The 14859-nt window shown below is 42.7% G+C and overlaps 1 long non-coding RNA gene across 1 annotated transcript; it reads left to right on the top strand.

The window, feature by feature from the left end:
- The first annotated feature begins 4478 nt into the window (after nt 1–4478).
- On the top strand, nt 4479–10980 carry LOC104981369. Its single transcript, XR_824362.1, has 3 exons — nt 4479–5174; nt 6609–6731; nt 10946–10980. It is a non-coding gene; the product is annotated as an uncharacterized LOC104981369 (long non-coding RNA).
- Nucleotides 10981–14859: the final 3879 nt, after the last annotated feature.

The raw sequence follows: 14859 nt of genomic DNA on the forward strand, positions 1-14859 counted from the left end.
ACGTGATGGTAGAAAAATGGTTACCATTTCTAATGACCTTTCAGGTGGAGGCATAGAAAGAAAGCCATATAAGCCCAGGATTTTTGTTTTTGTTTTTAAAGTAATGTTAGCCAAGTAAATATTATCAGCAGTGATGTTTTGATCATCATTGCCTTACTTTGAATCCTGTTATGATTTCATCTGAATATTGAATATTTCTAGCAGAAGGATGCCTTATTGCATGATAGCCACGTTACTGCTACATGAGGGAAACTAATTTCCACTTAACTGGAGGCTCCAAATTTCACCCCACTGCACTGAAGGTAAACACTCGAGCCAAATGGCCCTGGATTTGAGACCCTGGAGTTTGTTTACTCCACCATCACCATCTGGCCCCCCATCAACCCATCCCAGAAGAAAGCGGCCTCTGAAGACTGAGAAGCAAGGCTCTCAAAGCAGTCTATGGGAAGGCCTCCATAAAGGACACATCAGCAGCAAAACTCTTTCTTTTCTCTTAAAATGGCATCTATCGCTGCATGTTTTCCTTATTTGCCGGCCTCAGCTAAGGCAAAGGCCTTATGCAAGTTGGCAGAAGCCCCTTAGCTTAGAAGTTTTTAAACAAAATTTTGCTCTCCTCACTTTTCAGTGTAGAATGAAATGAAGTGGAACCGTTGGCCAGAGATGAGTGAATCAGGGTTAGAGAACTGGAATGCAGGACCTGATTCCTGGTTTCCTAACTCTTAACTACATCCTCTCTATGCTCGGATATTTAAACCGGTTATTGCACTGTGAGGGCAGGAATGGGAGAGGGGGATGGTTTGCTTTTTATGTGTTTATTCACAAACTTACATCTGAACTCTAACTCATGAGTTATGTGAGGCACTATGTGAGTTTCACTAGACACTTCAACTTCAGCAGGAACAAGTAATGATTCATAATGTATCATTTGTTTTAGAGTCCCATAATTTTTCCTGGGTCTTAAGCAATAGGATTTTCTAGATGTCACTAGACAGAACTCCGAGAAGAGAATAGGGCTAAAGAGAAAATGCTAAATGCTAATCCTAATTATTTTAAAAGTCAAATTAACCAGTGATCCTTTAACTACCAGGTCTCTACCCATAATGTTTCAAAATAAATTTCCAGTTTTTAAACTTGATATATAACTGCACCCATTAGAGATATTAATAAATGCAGCTTTTAAAGCAGGCTTACATTTTTGTGTCACAGGTTATGACGTCTTTGCCTTGTGCAGTGATGGCTGTGTTCTCATGCTTTTGCTTGTTTGGGTTTTTACCTTAATTATCTACCAAAAGATATACAGTGGGTATTTTTTTAAGTCTAGGAATAAATTAAGCATAATGCTTGCATTGTACTATAGAGTAAAAAACATATCAAAACAGCCTTACTCAAACTGCCTTGAAAAAAAATTACCTTTGGGACATCTTCCAGGACAGTCATGATTGCTGGAGAGAAAATAACCAAATGTTTGTGACTCAAAAGGCTTCTTCAAGTGACAATAAATTCTAGTCTTTCAGTGCTAACATCTTCAATTGTGGAAATTGATCTCAGAATTCAGGAATTGGTAGCTTCCAGCTCCTCTGAGAATATCCCTCAATCAACAAGTTGTCCATCTAGCTAAGGGACAGCTTCCTAGAATTAAGACTGAAGAACCTAGGTTATAATTAACTCAGACTTCCTCCTCTTGTACCTTGGCCATGACCTTAATCCTCACCTAAAGTTTCCATCCCATCTATGGATAAAATTTGTTCTTATTTAGACCAACTGAATTCTAGTCTTGTGTGTTAAGATGGGTTAGCATTGGTGACTGAAAGGAATCCTAAACCAATTTCAGACCATTTAGTTAGGTTTTAAGCATGTCTCAAGAAAAGATAGACATCTCAGTGGGAGGATAACATTGTTCAGTTTTACCCTCTTTCTGCCTGTAGTTAAAAAAATAAAAATTATATGGTAATGTTAAGTCTAGTGAATTTTTTCAAAGTAGTTCTGGAGACAAGCAAAATGTTTTTAATACTAGGAACTTCAGCCTTGATAATACACAAAAGATATTAAAAGATGATAAAATGAGAAGGGTTTTGGAATTTAGCAGCGTTCAACTGCATGGATTTAAAGTCATTTAAGTGAGACTCAGTAGGTCCACTGACTTACCTAAAGACCTCAAAGACTTTTATATTACGTGATCCCCTTGGCTCTTACAACTTCACAAGAGGTTAGGTTTATGGGATAGAGAAGAGAATCCAGTGTTTGGTAGGTATGCAAGTTGAGATTCAAAGAAACTGTTATGCACCTCTGTTCACACACAAGTCTTCAAGAAAAGAGGAATGACTTATCTACTACATTCAGAAAAAAATAGAAACTATCTAGCACAGACGCCTTCAGTTTCCTCCCCCTCTTCAGCTGATCTATTTCTAATTATACTCTTCCCTCCTTTCTCCTCCTGGAGGAGAACATTTAAAACATTCTGTCCGAAACGATCCTTCTACCTTTGCGCTTGATGCTCTGCCTTTCCACGCTTCAGCTGAAGAGACCCACCCATTCCCCATTTTCAGTTGTTTCATTTATTTGTTCAACAAACATGTATTACACTCTTGTCATTAAGTGCTTGAGATACCGAAAATAAAAGACACACTTCCTACCTTGAAAGAGCTCAAAGGGAAGCGGTAGCAAAATAAACAATTACAGATCACACAATTATGATACACCATGTAAAGATCAGTGATAGAAGTCTGCATATTATGCTATGGTTGCGTACACAAGAGAGGTTGAAGAAGGCTAGGGTGGAGAGCATGGCACCTGAGATGGCTCTAGAAGTTAGATACCAAAAGGGGAAACAAGGACTTTTTAGACAGAGTGAATAACATGCACCAAAGCGTGATCGTAGGAGAGAATTTAAAGTCCATAAGACAGGAACAAAAGGAATAGATGTGCTGGAGGCAAGGGGTGAGGGGAAAGTTAGACCAAATAACAAAGGATCATGAAGATGATAAGAATTATTAAAGTATTCTAAGGATGGAAGTAATATGGTCAGATTTGCATTTAAGAAAGATCAGTCTTCTATCAGAGGGTGATTAGACTGGGAACTAATTGCAGTTATCCTGAAGAGAAATGAGCAATTGGGAGTGCACAGTGGTGTAATTAGTGGAGGCTATACAGAAAGAGGCATACTTTGGGGTAAACAGGAATTTAGTTTAAGGACATACAAGTGAAGATGCCTGACCAAGTGTTGGTTCTGTGTGTCTGAAATTAAAAAGAGTGATTAGTGCTGGAGATGTAAATTTGGAAGTGACAAGCACAGGGTGGGGGGACTGGGGCCTGGCTAATGAGATGAGATTGCTTAGGAAGACTGAGTAAGCTCCAGAAGTTGAAGGCAGATGATTCTGCAGCTTTTGTTTATTGCTATACCCCCAGCACCTACAACTTGCACCAGGTATGTAGTCAGCATTCAGTATTTGAATAAATGAATGAAATAATGAAAAGAGTTCATTATTTGAATAATGAGAACATAACTCTGAGAAACGTCACCATTTAGGGGTGGACAGAGAAAAGAAGCCACAGAAGGGATTTGAGATAGCAAGGTTAGAGAAGTAGGAGAAAAAGCAGAAGGAGAGTGTGAGAGGAAGCGAGCTTCCAGAAGTTCAGCAATGCTGCAAAAGACCAGGTACAACAAGAACTACAAAGTCTCCATGAGTTTTAGCAACTAGAAGGTCATGGGAGTTTATGATGGCAGTGGTTTCAATGCAGGTGGTGAGTGGGCAGATGATAGTGTTTGTAGAGTATGTGGAAGATAGGAAGGAAGTGAGGCTATGAATGTAGGTGATCTTTTCAGAAACTTGGCAGCATCTTCATTAAGCAGTTTTTCTTTCCTTTTTCATTGATACTACTTCTCAAGCTACAGATCTTAAAAACAAAAAACAACAAGAAAAAATACTTTCCCTTTAATCATTCTCAACTTATTGACCTATCTTTCTTTACACTTCTTAAGTGAATGGAAGTATGTGACTGTATCTTGAATCCTCTTTCTTCTGTTAATTCTCCTAGCATTTCTCCTTTCTTTATTTTCTGACCTAGGCAGCCCTTGCAGTGTATCACTCTATAATGAATATATATATATAATTCGCTTATTCATTTATTTATCTATTCATCCTTGTTTCTCCTCTTTCTCTCACTCCCTATATTTAATACATCAAGAAATCCTGTGTACATGCTAAGTTGCTTTAGTTGTGTCTTACTCTTTGAAGCCCTATGGACTGTGGTCTGCCAGGCTCCTCTGTTCATGGGATTCTCCAGGCAAGAATACTGGAGTAGGATGCCACGCCTTCCCAAGGGACCTTCCTGACCCAGGGACTGAACCCAAATTTCTTATATCTCTTGCATTGGCAGGTAGGTTCTTTACCACTAGTGTCACCTGGGAAGCCCCCCTCAAACCCTTACTCTAGCTTCAAAATATATCTGGAGTCTGCTCATTTCTCATCACCTCCACATTACCTCCCAAGGCCAAGACTCCATCACCTCTCACTTGGACCGCAGCAGTCACCTGCCAGCAGACCTCCCCACCTTCACCCTTGCCTCTCTATTGTCTATTCTTACACCAACAACCAAAGTGATCCTTTCAAGTATAAATTGACTATTTGGTCAGTCTACTGTGAAGAACCCTCCAGTAGCACATCATCTCACTTTAATTCTCTGTGGGATCTGAAGCACCCCCTCGCCCATTACTTGGCACAACTCGTTTCTCCCACTGTTCCTGTCATTGACCTTACTCCAGCCACAGTGGCCTCTTTGTTGTCCCAAACCCACTCCACCTCAGGCCATCTGCATTTTTCAGTTTATACTCAGAACACTCTTCCCACAGACATCATTTAGTTTACCCTCTCACTTCCTCAGCACACTGTTCAAATAAATAGCCCCTTAACCCAAAGGTCTCCACTGGCCAGCCTTCATACACAATTGCACCTTAGTCTCTCCCGGTTCTCCACCCTCTTCATCCTACTTACACAGCACTTGTCACCAGTTGACTTACGATGGTGACTTGTACGATGGTGACTTGTTTGTTGTCTGTTTCTTTCCACTAGAGTCTGAGCACCTACAAACAGTCCCTACCAAGAGCACCTCCCTTAGAGAAGCGGAGACAAAGATAACCAAGAAACTATTCCTGCCCTTGAGGAACCCACACTTCAGTGAGTCATCCAACCTAACAAGTAATTAGAATGGAAATACTCAAAGCAGTCTGGATGCCAGAGTTAGGCCTCGGGGAGCAGTGCGGTTTGGGGTAGCAGTTCGGGTGCTCTCCCGCCGGGGTAGTAGTTACAACCATGAGTTCACTCTAAGAGAATGTGAGAAACAAAAAGCACTCAGGAGACACCAGCGTCTAACGGGTGAAGGACAGAGGAAGCAGCCATGAAGAAGATGTGAAGACAGGCTGGAAGAATGGAAGAAAGATAAGAAGAGGAGCTCACTGAGGTTGCAGCTACTATTAATATTTTATCTTTCTAGAATATTACTGGAGAAGGTGATGGTACCCCACTCCAGTACTCTTGCCTGGAAAATCCCATGGATGAAGGAGCCTGGTAGGCTGCAGTCCATGGGGCCGCTAAGAGTCGGGCACGACTGAGCGACTTCACTTTCACTTTTCATTTCATGCATTGGAGAAGGAAATGGCAACCCACTCCAGTGTTCTTGCCTGGAGAATCCCAGGCACGGGGGAGCCTGGTGGGCTGCTGTCTATGGGGTCGCACAGAGTCGGACACAACTGAAGCGACTTAGCAGCAGCAGCAGAATATTACTAACAATTATAGCAGTGAACAAAATTATTAGCAATTTGCTGGGAACTTCCTGGTGGTTCAATGGTTAGGACTCGGCACTTTCATTGCTGGGACCCAGGTTCAATTCCCTGGTCGGGGAACTAAGATCCCACAAGCCAAGTAGTGTGGCCAAAAAAAAAAAAATTGCTACATGCCATTACTGTTCTAAGCATGTTCCATATTTTCACACATTAAACCTCACAACAATCCAGGAAGTTAGGCACTAGTATGGCCCTGTTTTACAAGGAGGGAATATTTTCACTTATCCAAGGGTACCCACCTACTGAGAAATAAAGATTAGAACCCAAATTGTTTGAGCTTGTACTCTTTTTTAAAAAACAAAATATTTATTTATTTTAAAATTTATTTGGATGCCCCGGTCTTAGTTGGGGGCATGTGGGATCTAGTTCCCTGACCAGACCGAACCCTGACCCTCTACATTGAGAGAGTGGAGTCTTAGCCACTGGACCACCAGGGAAATCCTGAGCTTGCACTCTTAATCACTATGTTGTTATCCATAATATGATACTATGCCAGGTGTATATGCCTTTTCCTATTTTATTGAGTACATATAGGTCAGGTACTGTTCTAGGCATGGGCTTCCCTGGTGGCTCAGACGATAAAGAATCTGCCTACATGGAGACGCAGGTTCAATCCCTGGGTCAGCAAGATCCCCTAGAGAAGGAAATGCCAACCCACTCCAGTATTCTTGCCTGGGAAATCCCATGGACAGAGGAGCCTGGCGGGCTACATACAGTCCATGGGGTCACAAAGAGTTGGACATGACTGAGTGACTTTTCATTGTTCTAGGCTGTGGATACAGAGCAGTGAAGTGGACCAGGTCCCTCCCTTCACAGAGTGCATGTCCTTGTGGGGGAGACTGATGTGAAACAAGTCCGGAGATACAAGTGCTGTGAAGAAACACAAAATAGGGTAAGGTATCATGAATGACAGTGGTAGCCTCTCTGAGAAGGTGACATTTAAGTAGAGGTCTGAGGAAGTGAGCAAGTGAGCCAAGAGGATATCTGAGGGAAGAACATTCCAGGCAGAGGGAACAGCCAGTGCAGAAGCCTTAAGGTGTGGGTGTGCCGGTGTGTTCCAGGAACTGCAAGGAGGTCAGAGCAGCAGGAGCAGAGTGAACTAGAGTGGGAGATAAGGTTGGAAAGATACAGAAAGGCTTCCAGGATGTATGGTTAAGTGAAAAAGATTAAGGGATAAGCATAGTACATAGTTTGTATGGTATAATCAATCACATTGAGTAAAAAAGAATGTGAGTGTGTCCGTGTGTACATCCATACAGATAAATGAATAAATATATATTTGTTTATATTCTGAAGTAATAGACAAACTTAAAAGGGTGATTCCTTTCTGAGGAAAGGAAAGGATATTTACACTTCTTATTTTATACTCTTTCCTATTGTTTGAAAAATTTTACCATGTGTATGTTACTTTTATAATAACCATAATAATAGCTAAAAAAGAAATAAACTCTTAACCAGGTGTTAAGGGGATCCAGCTAAAATCCTCTTTCCCTTTATGGCTGAGCCTCTCCAAAGTTGCCTCCACCAGCTTCTTGCCCTCTCCCTGTTCTCTTCGACCAAACACAGTCCGACTCCAGACTCTCATCTTCCTTGGGCTCACCTGTGACTTCCCTGGCACCGTAAGGAACACTCTTCAGTCCTTTTGCTTTTGGACCCCTCTGCTACGTTTGACATTGTTTATAGCTCCTCTGTTTGAAGCTCCTTCTCCCTTGGCTTCCCTCTTGCCCTCTTTTACTCACAGATCATTCTTTTTTTTTATATATTTCATTTTTGAATTATTATATATATATATATATATATATATATATTTGGCTCTGCTGTACAACATGTGGGATCTTAGTTCCCTCTGTAGTGGAAGCATGGAGTCAACCACTGCACCTCTAGAGAAGTCCCACCCTGAGCGTCCTTTCTCAGTCTCGTTCCACTGGCTACTCTTTGTTAGCTTACCCAATAGGAAGATAGGTTTCTTCTGATTCGATTCTTGACCCATCTGCCTCTGTGTGCCACACACACCCTTCTGTGTGGTCTCATTCCTGCCCATAGTTTCAGCAACCCTCTTCATACTTCCAAGTCCCAGATCTGTATGTTTAGATTTTTCTCCTGAGCTCTAGTCTACGATTCCAACTGCCTATTAGACAACTCCACCTGCAGATCTCACAGGATATCAAACTCCACTGTTCTAAAACCAAGCTTCTCTGGTGGCTCAGTGGTAAAGAATCCACCCGCCAATGTAGCAGACAGGGGTTCAATCCCTGACCTGGGAGGATCCCACTTGCTGGGGAGCAACTAAGCCTGTGAGCTACAAAGAAGAGTAGCCCCCTCCTCACTGCAATGAGAGAAAAGCCCACACAGCAATAAAGACCCAGCACAACCCAAAATAAAAGTAAATAAACTTATTTTAAAAATAAATAAATAAAACCAAGCTCATCATCTGCAAGCAAAAATACCTTCCTCCTCCTGTTGTCCTTATCTTAGTTGGTGGTATCACCACCTGCTGGATTGACCCAGCTGACAACCTGAGACAAACCCCTTTTTCATCCTCTAGATCAAAATGGACACCAAAAGTCATTCTATCTGCTAAGTAGCTCCAGAAGCTGTGCTCATTCCTGTTATGTTCACTACCTAGGCACGCTTCATCTGGACTACTACGTGTGGACAAATGAGTCTGAAGCCATGGGAAGAGGTCAGAAATATCATCACTTCATCTTCTACCTCTAGTTTCAAGATCAGCCTGCTTCCTTACACCCAGTTGCCAAGTGATGTGGCATAAATTCCATCATATCAGTCCCTGTTTAAAATCTATCCATTTCCCCCTAATCTTTCTAGAATAAATTCCAAACTCCTTAATATGATCTTACCAGTCATTTTTTTTTTTATGGCCATGCCTCATGGGTTGTGGGATCTTATTTCCCCAACCAAGGATTGAACCTGGGCCCTCAGCAGTGAAAGCGTGGAGTCCTAACCACTGGACCGCCAGGTAATTCCCTGGCCAGTCATTTTTTGACACTGCCTCATGTACCTAATGTGTGGGCAATACTGAAGCCTTGTTTCTCAAAGGCCTCTTTCCTTTTCAAGTTTCTGTGGAATTTTTGTAACATAGCATCTTTGTACCTCCAGATCTAACATAATACCTGGTACAAAGTAGATGTTCAGTACATGCTCATTGAATAAAGATGCGCACAGAGGTTGAAGGTAAGAAACCAATCAGAAAAAAAGAAAGAAAGAAAGAAACCAATCAGAAGACGACTTTGTTGTTGTTCAGTTGCCAGGTCTTGTCCCACTCTTTGCAATCCCAGGGACTGCAGCACGCCAGGTTCCTCTGTCCTCCACTGTCTCCCCGAGTTTGCTCGAATTCATGTTCACTGAGTCAGTAATGCTATCTAGCCATCTCATCCTCTGCCACCTCCCTTCTTTTGCCTTTAATCGTTCCCAGCATCAGGGTCTTTTCCATTGAGTCAGTTCTCATCAGCTGGTCAAAGTGGCCAGAAGAGTACTATATAAGAGTACAAGTTAGAGGTGACCAGGAAGAAAGGGAAAGGAAACGCTTTAGTGCAACATTTCCTTCAAGGTTCAACAGGGTGAAGTGGTAATTATCAAATAGGAATTATTCCTATCATCTTTCTCTCTTTGAGAGATGCACACTTTGATACTCACTTTGTAGAATTTCAGATGGAGACAATGTAGCTGATTTTAAATAAAATGTATTTTTATAAAAATCCAGGACATGCAACTCTGACAAAATAAAACACTTTGGGTATAAATCCCAAGGTCCAAGAGTGAAGCTGGGAAGGGTCATTTATTCCACAAACATTAACTGAGCTGATATAGACACTACTCAGCATAGGGGATACAAAGCAAAGCAATATGCAGTGCCTGTTCCCAAAGAGCTCAAGGCTCCCGAATTATCCAGTCTTTGCCTTTGGCCAAGACTACAGCCTAATCCTTTGCAGAAAGCTAGCTGCTCATGCTGGGGCAATTATTTAAAGTCCTTTTAGTCATAGATGCAGCTATACTTACTTTTTCTGGAATGGAAATTCATGAAAGGGGCAGTAGCGAAATGTAATCACTGCCTCCTTAATGCATAGGCGCCTTCACAGAAGGCTCCCCTGGTGGCTCAGACTGTAAAGAATCTGCCCGCAATGCAGGAGACCTGAGTTCTATCCCTGAGTCCAGAAGATTCCCTGGAGGAGGGAATGACAACCCATAGAAGAGTAATGGACTTGGCCCTTCCTTCACCAAAGAAAGCAACATCTAAGGATTCTGAACTGTCCGCCATTCAGTGATGATCAAGTCTTCCTATGGGCAAGTCTGAATGACCCAGCTACCATTCTTTTCTTAGTTCCAGGACTTTGGGGACAACTAACACAATGTTTTCCATTGGGGACCTGTTTGGAGAAAGGAAATTGCTTATTTGAGAGGAGGTATATTCACCAGTGACTAAGAAAGTGTTTCTATCTGAATGAGAGAGAATACACTTTACTTGGATTAGGTCATTCAGTCTTCATTGATATTCTTATTTTGCAGATTAGGAAATTGAGGCATCATGAGCCTAGGTGCCCAGTTCAAGATCACAAAACTACAACTACTGAATCTGAGCATACGATTGTTGTTGTTCAGTCGCTCAGTCATGTCTGTTTGTGACCTCATGGACTGCAGTAAGCCAGGCTTCCCTGTCCTTCACTGTCTCCCAGAGTTTGCTTAAATTCATGTCCATTGAATCGGTGATGCCATCCTACCACGTCACTTTCTATTGCCCGCCTTCTCCTCCTGCCTTCAGTCTTTCCCAGTATCAGGGTCTTTTCCAATTAGTCGGCTCTTAGCATCATGTGGCCAAAGCATTGGAGCTTCAGTTTCAGCACCAGTTCTTCCAATGAATATTCCAGGTTGATTTCCTTTTAAGACTGACTTGTTTGATCTCCTCATTGTCCAAGGGACTCTCAAGAGTCTTCTCTAGCACCACAATTTGAAAGCATCAATTCTTTGGTGCTCAGCCTTCTTTATGGTCCAACTCTCATATCCATACATGAGTACTGGAAAAACTATAGCTTTGACTATAATGACCTTTGTCAGCAAAGTAATGTGTCTCCTTTTTAATCTGCCATCTAGGTTTGTGGTGACTTTTCTTCCAAGGAGCAAGCGTCTTTTAATTTCATGTCTGCAATCACCATCTGCAGTGATTTTGGAGCTCAAGAAAATAAAATTTGCCACTGTTTCTCCTTTTCTCCCATCCATTTGCCACGGAACTGGATGCCATGTTCTTTGTTTTTTGAATGTTGAGTTTAAAGCCAGGTTTTTCACTCTCCTCTTTCATCCTCATCAAGAGGCTCTTTAGTTACTCTTCACTTTCTGCCATTAGAGTGGTAGGAGTAAGAATTACATGTGTGCTAAGTTGATTGAGTCATGTCCAACTCTTCGGGACACCATGGACTGCAACCTGCCAGTATCCTCTGTCCATGGGATTCTCCAGGCAAGAACACTGGAGTGGGTTGCCATGCTCTCCTCTAGAGGATCTTTCAACCCAGGGATTGAACCCATGTCTCTTAAGACTACTGCCTTAGCAGGTGAGTTCTTTACCTCTAGAGCAACCTGGGAACCCTGGGAGTATGAATTAGTACAATCTTAACAAGGGGGCAACTCAGTCTTTACAGGGGACAATGTGGCAACATTTATCAAAATTATAAGTGTACATACCTTTTGGCCTAGCAATTCCACTTCTAGAAATTATACTACAGACATAGTTACACATTTGCAAAATAAGATATGTTCAAGGTTGTACACTGCAGGATTGTTTGAAAGTTTGGAAATAACTTGTGTACACTAACAGAGAACTAGTTAAATAAATTATGCTTCATCTATTCCACACAGCCCCCTTCAAGAATAAGGAAATGCTGTCTACTGATCAGAATGATTTCTAAGATTTCTAAGCAGGATCCAGGAAATGGGTTTGATAGTCTTTCATTTGTGGAAAAACGTCTATATGTATTTGCTTGTATAGGTATAGACTATCTTTTGAAGAATATACAAGAGATTGATAACCTTAGTTGCCACTAAGAAAGGATAAGGTATGACTGTGGGAGGGAAGTGGAGGGAAGTTAAGAGTAGAGTGAAAACTTCTTTAAATTTGTAACCATATGTATATATTAGGTATTCAAGAAAAATAAACTGCATTAAAATTTAAAATAAAAAATAATAAAGCACATGCAGTTTACAGTAACTTATGAGTAAGGCATAGAATGTCTTCTTTTAAAAAATACATTCACATTGTTGGGACTTCCCTGGTGGTCCAGTGGCTAAGATTCTGTGCTCCCAATGCAGGGGGCCTGGGTTTGACCCCTGGGCAGGGAACTAGATTCCACATGCTGCAACTAAGATCCTGTGTGCCACAACTAAGACCTGGTACAGCAAAAAAAAAAAATATATATATATATATATATGTATATACAGTCACATTGGTGTGCAGCTATTACCACATCCATCACCGTAACTCGTTCCATATTATAAATCTGAAACTCTACCAATTAAACAATAACACCCCATTTTCCTCTCAGTCCATCCTCTGGCAACCATTCTACTTTGTCTTTACGTTTTTGACTACCCTAAGTATCTCATATAAGTGTGTGTGCTGTCACTTCAGTTGTGTCTGACTCTGTGCAACCCTATGGACTGTAGCCCATCAGACTCCTCTGTCCATGGGATTCTCCAGGCAAGAATACTGGAATGGGTTGCCATGTCCTTTTCCAGGGGATCTTCCTGATCAGGGATCAAACCCATATCTCCTATGTCTCCTACACTGGCAGGCAGGTTCTTTACCACTAGTGCCACCTGGGAGTGAAGTGAAAGTTGCTCATTCTTTGTAACCCCATGGACTATAAAGTCCATGGAATTCTCCAGGCCAGAATACTGGAGTGGGTAGTCTTTCCCTTCTCCAGGGTATTGAACCCAGGTCTTCCACATTGCAGGCAGATTCTTTACCAGCTGAGTCACCAGGGAAGCTCAAGAATACTGGAGTGGGTAGCCACTCCACCACTCGGTGTACCCGAACCTTCTCTAGTGGATCTTCCCAACCCAGGAATCAAACCCGGGTCTCCTGCATTGCAGGCAGATTCTGTACCAACTGAGCTATCAGGGAAGCCACCTGGGAAGCCCCATATAAATGGAATCACAATATTTATCTTTTTATGATTGATTGATTTTATTTAGCATAATGTCCTCAAGATTCATCCATCTTGTAACATATTTCAGAACTCCCTTTCTTTTTTAAGGCCAAATAATATTCTGTTGTATGAGCATACCACATTTTGGTAATCCATTCATTATTTGATGAATACTGGGTTTGTGTCCATGTTTTGGCTATTGTGAATAATGCTGCCATGAACATGGGTATACAAATACTTCCTCAAGACTGTGGTTTCAAGTTTTAGGGGGGTGTATACCCAGAAGTGGAATTGCTGGAGTAATTCTTTTTTTCCAAGGAACCACCATACTGTTTTCCACAATGGTGGCACCATTTTATATTCCTGCTTACAGTGCACAAAGGTTCCAATTTCTCCACATCTTCACCAACATTTGTTTTCCATTTAAAAAATAATAATAGTCATCCTAATGAGTGTGAGGTAGCATAGTATGTCTCTCGGGGAATCAGCAGTATGGTTAGACCCCAGTGAGATTTAGTTTTGCACTTACTTACCAGCCTTGTGATTTTGGACAATACACCAGTTTCCCCATTCATCAAATCAGAATTATCTCGGAGGGTTGGTGAGAACTGAAAGTGCATAAAGTACTCAGGCTCACAGAAAGCACTCGACAGATGTTATTGTTTCTGCCTTAAGAGCTCCAACAATAAACCAAATTCTGACTTGCTCGTGCTCCTTTTGGACTAGTCAGGAGGCAAAGAGACAAATCAGATGATTTTATCAAGTTTTCTACTTGGAGGCTTGAGTCTGAGGACTTAACACAATCTTCAGGGACATTCTTCCTTCCTGCTGTCCCCACTGAACCTGCAGACCTCCCACCTGTGCCCTAAGAAGTATGTTTGAAATGAAGAGGTTACTCAGAACCCAGCAGGTTTATGTATTCTCAGGGGTGGAGGACGGGAAGAAATCCTGTTGACACAGTTTTGTAAAGCCTGTCACTCAGTCCCCTGCCTATTACCTCTATAGACCGTTATGCATATTAAAGAAGGGGGGGCGGCAAATACAAAAGAAAAATAAGCGAGAGAGAGTGAGAGGGGGAACAAATCAGGATGCTTGCGGGAATCCACGTGGTCGCCAATCTGTAACTGATCAGAGCAGCGACACTGAAGCAAAACCCCCAGCGCCTAACGCTAAATATATTGCAATGGAGAAACCGTCCACAATGGGGTGTCTATGTCCTTCGCAGAGTCCTGGGGCTGCCGTTTAAGAGACCCTTCCCCTGCTCCCACCCTTTTTGCACCTAGTAAACCACGCGATGTAACAACGGAATCTGGTTCTGTGTGTGCGCTCTGTGTGTGTGCGCTTTGCAAACCATCTGGGCTCCATCCTGCGCGGTTGGAACCACGATCGATCCGGGACGAGTTGGGGGAGTTGAAGCTTGCCTGTGTCTCCTCCCTTTCTCCGCTCCTCTAGGCCCCCACCCCATCGTTCGCTCAGCACAAACGTTTCGCGGGTGGAGGGACGTACGTTTTCAGCACCAGGAGGCCGTGGACCTTCTCTGGAGGCGTGCAGAGCACCCTCCAGAGGGCCAGAGCTGATTGCAACCTGCTCACCACGACCCTCCCCCTCCTCCCCAAATTCACCGCCCCAGGCTGTTATATTACTGGCCGGGCGCCGTACGGGTGCGGGAGTCCAGGAAGGCTGCGTGACCTTCCAGCGAACTCCACCTCGGCCGGGGGTTTGGGGGGGTGGGGATGGAGGCTGCCCCGGGGCCTGCAGGCTGTGTATCGATCCCCCAGCCTCAGCCAACGCAAGTTCTCCCCGTACAAACCCCTCCCTCCCTTCTGTGCTTTCCCATCCTCGCAGGCTTCTAACGCCTAGCTTGAG

The sequence above is a fragment of the Bison bison genome, unplaced genomic scaffold (genome assembly GCF_000754665.1).
Source record: "Bison bison bison isolate TAMUID 2011002044 unplaced genomic scaffold, Bison_UMD1.0 scf7180017864518, whole genome shotgun sequence".
In the NCBI taxonomy this organism is placed as follows: domain Eukaryota; kingdom Metazoa; phylum Chordata; class Mammalia; order Artiodactyla; family Bovidae; genus Bison; species Bison bison.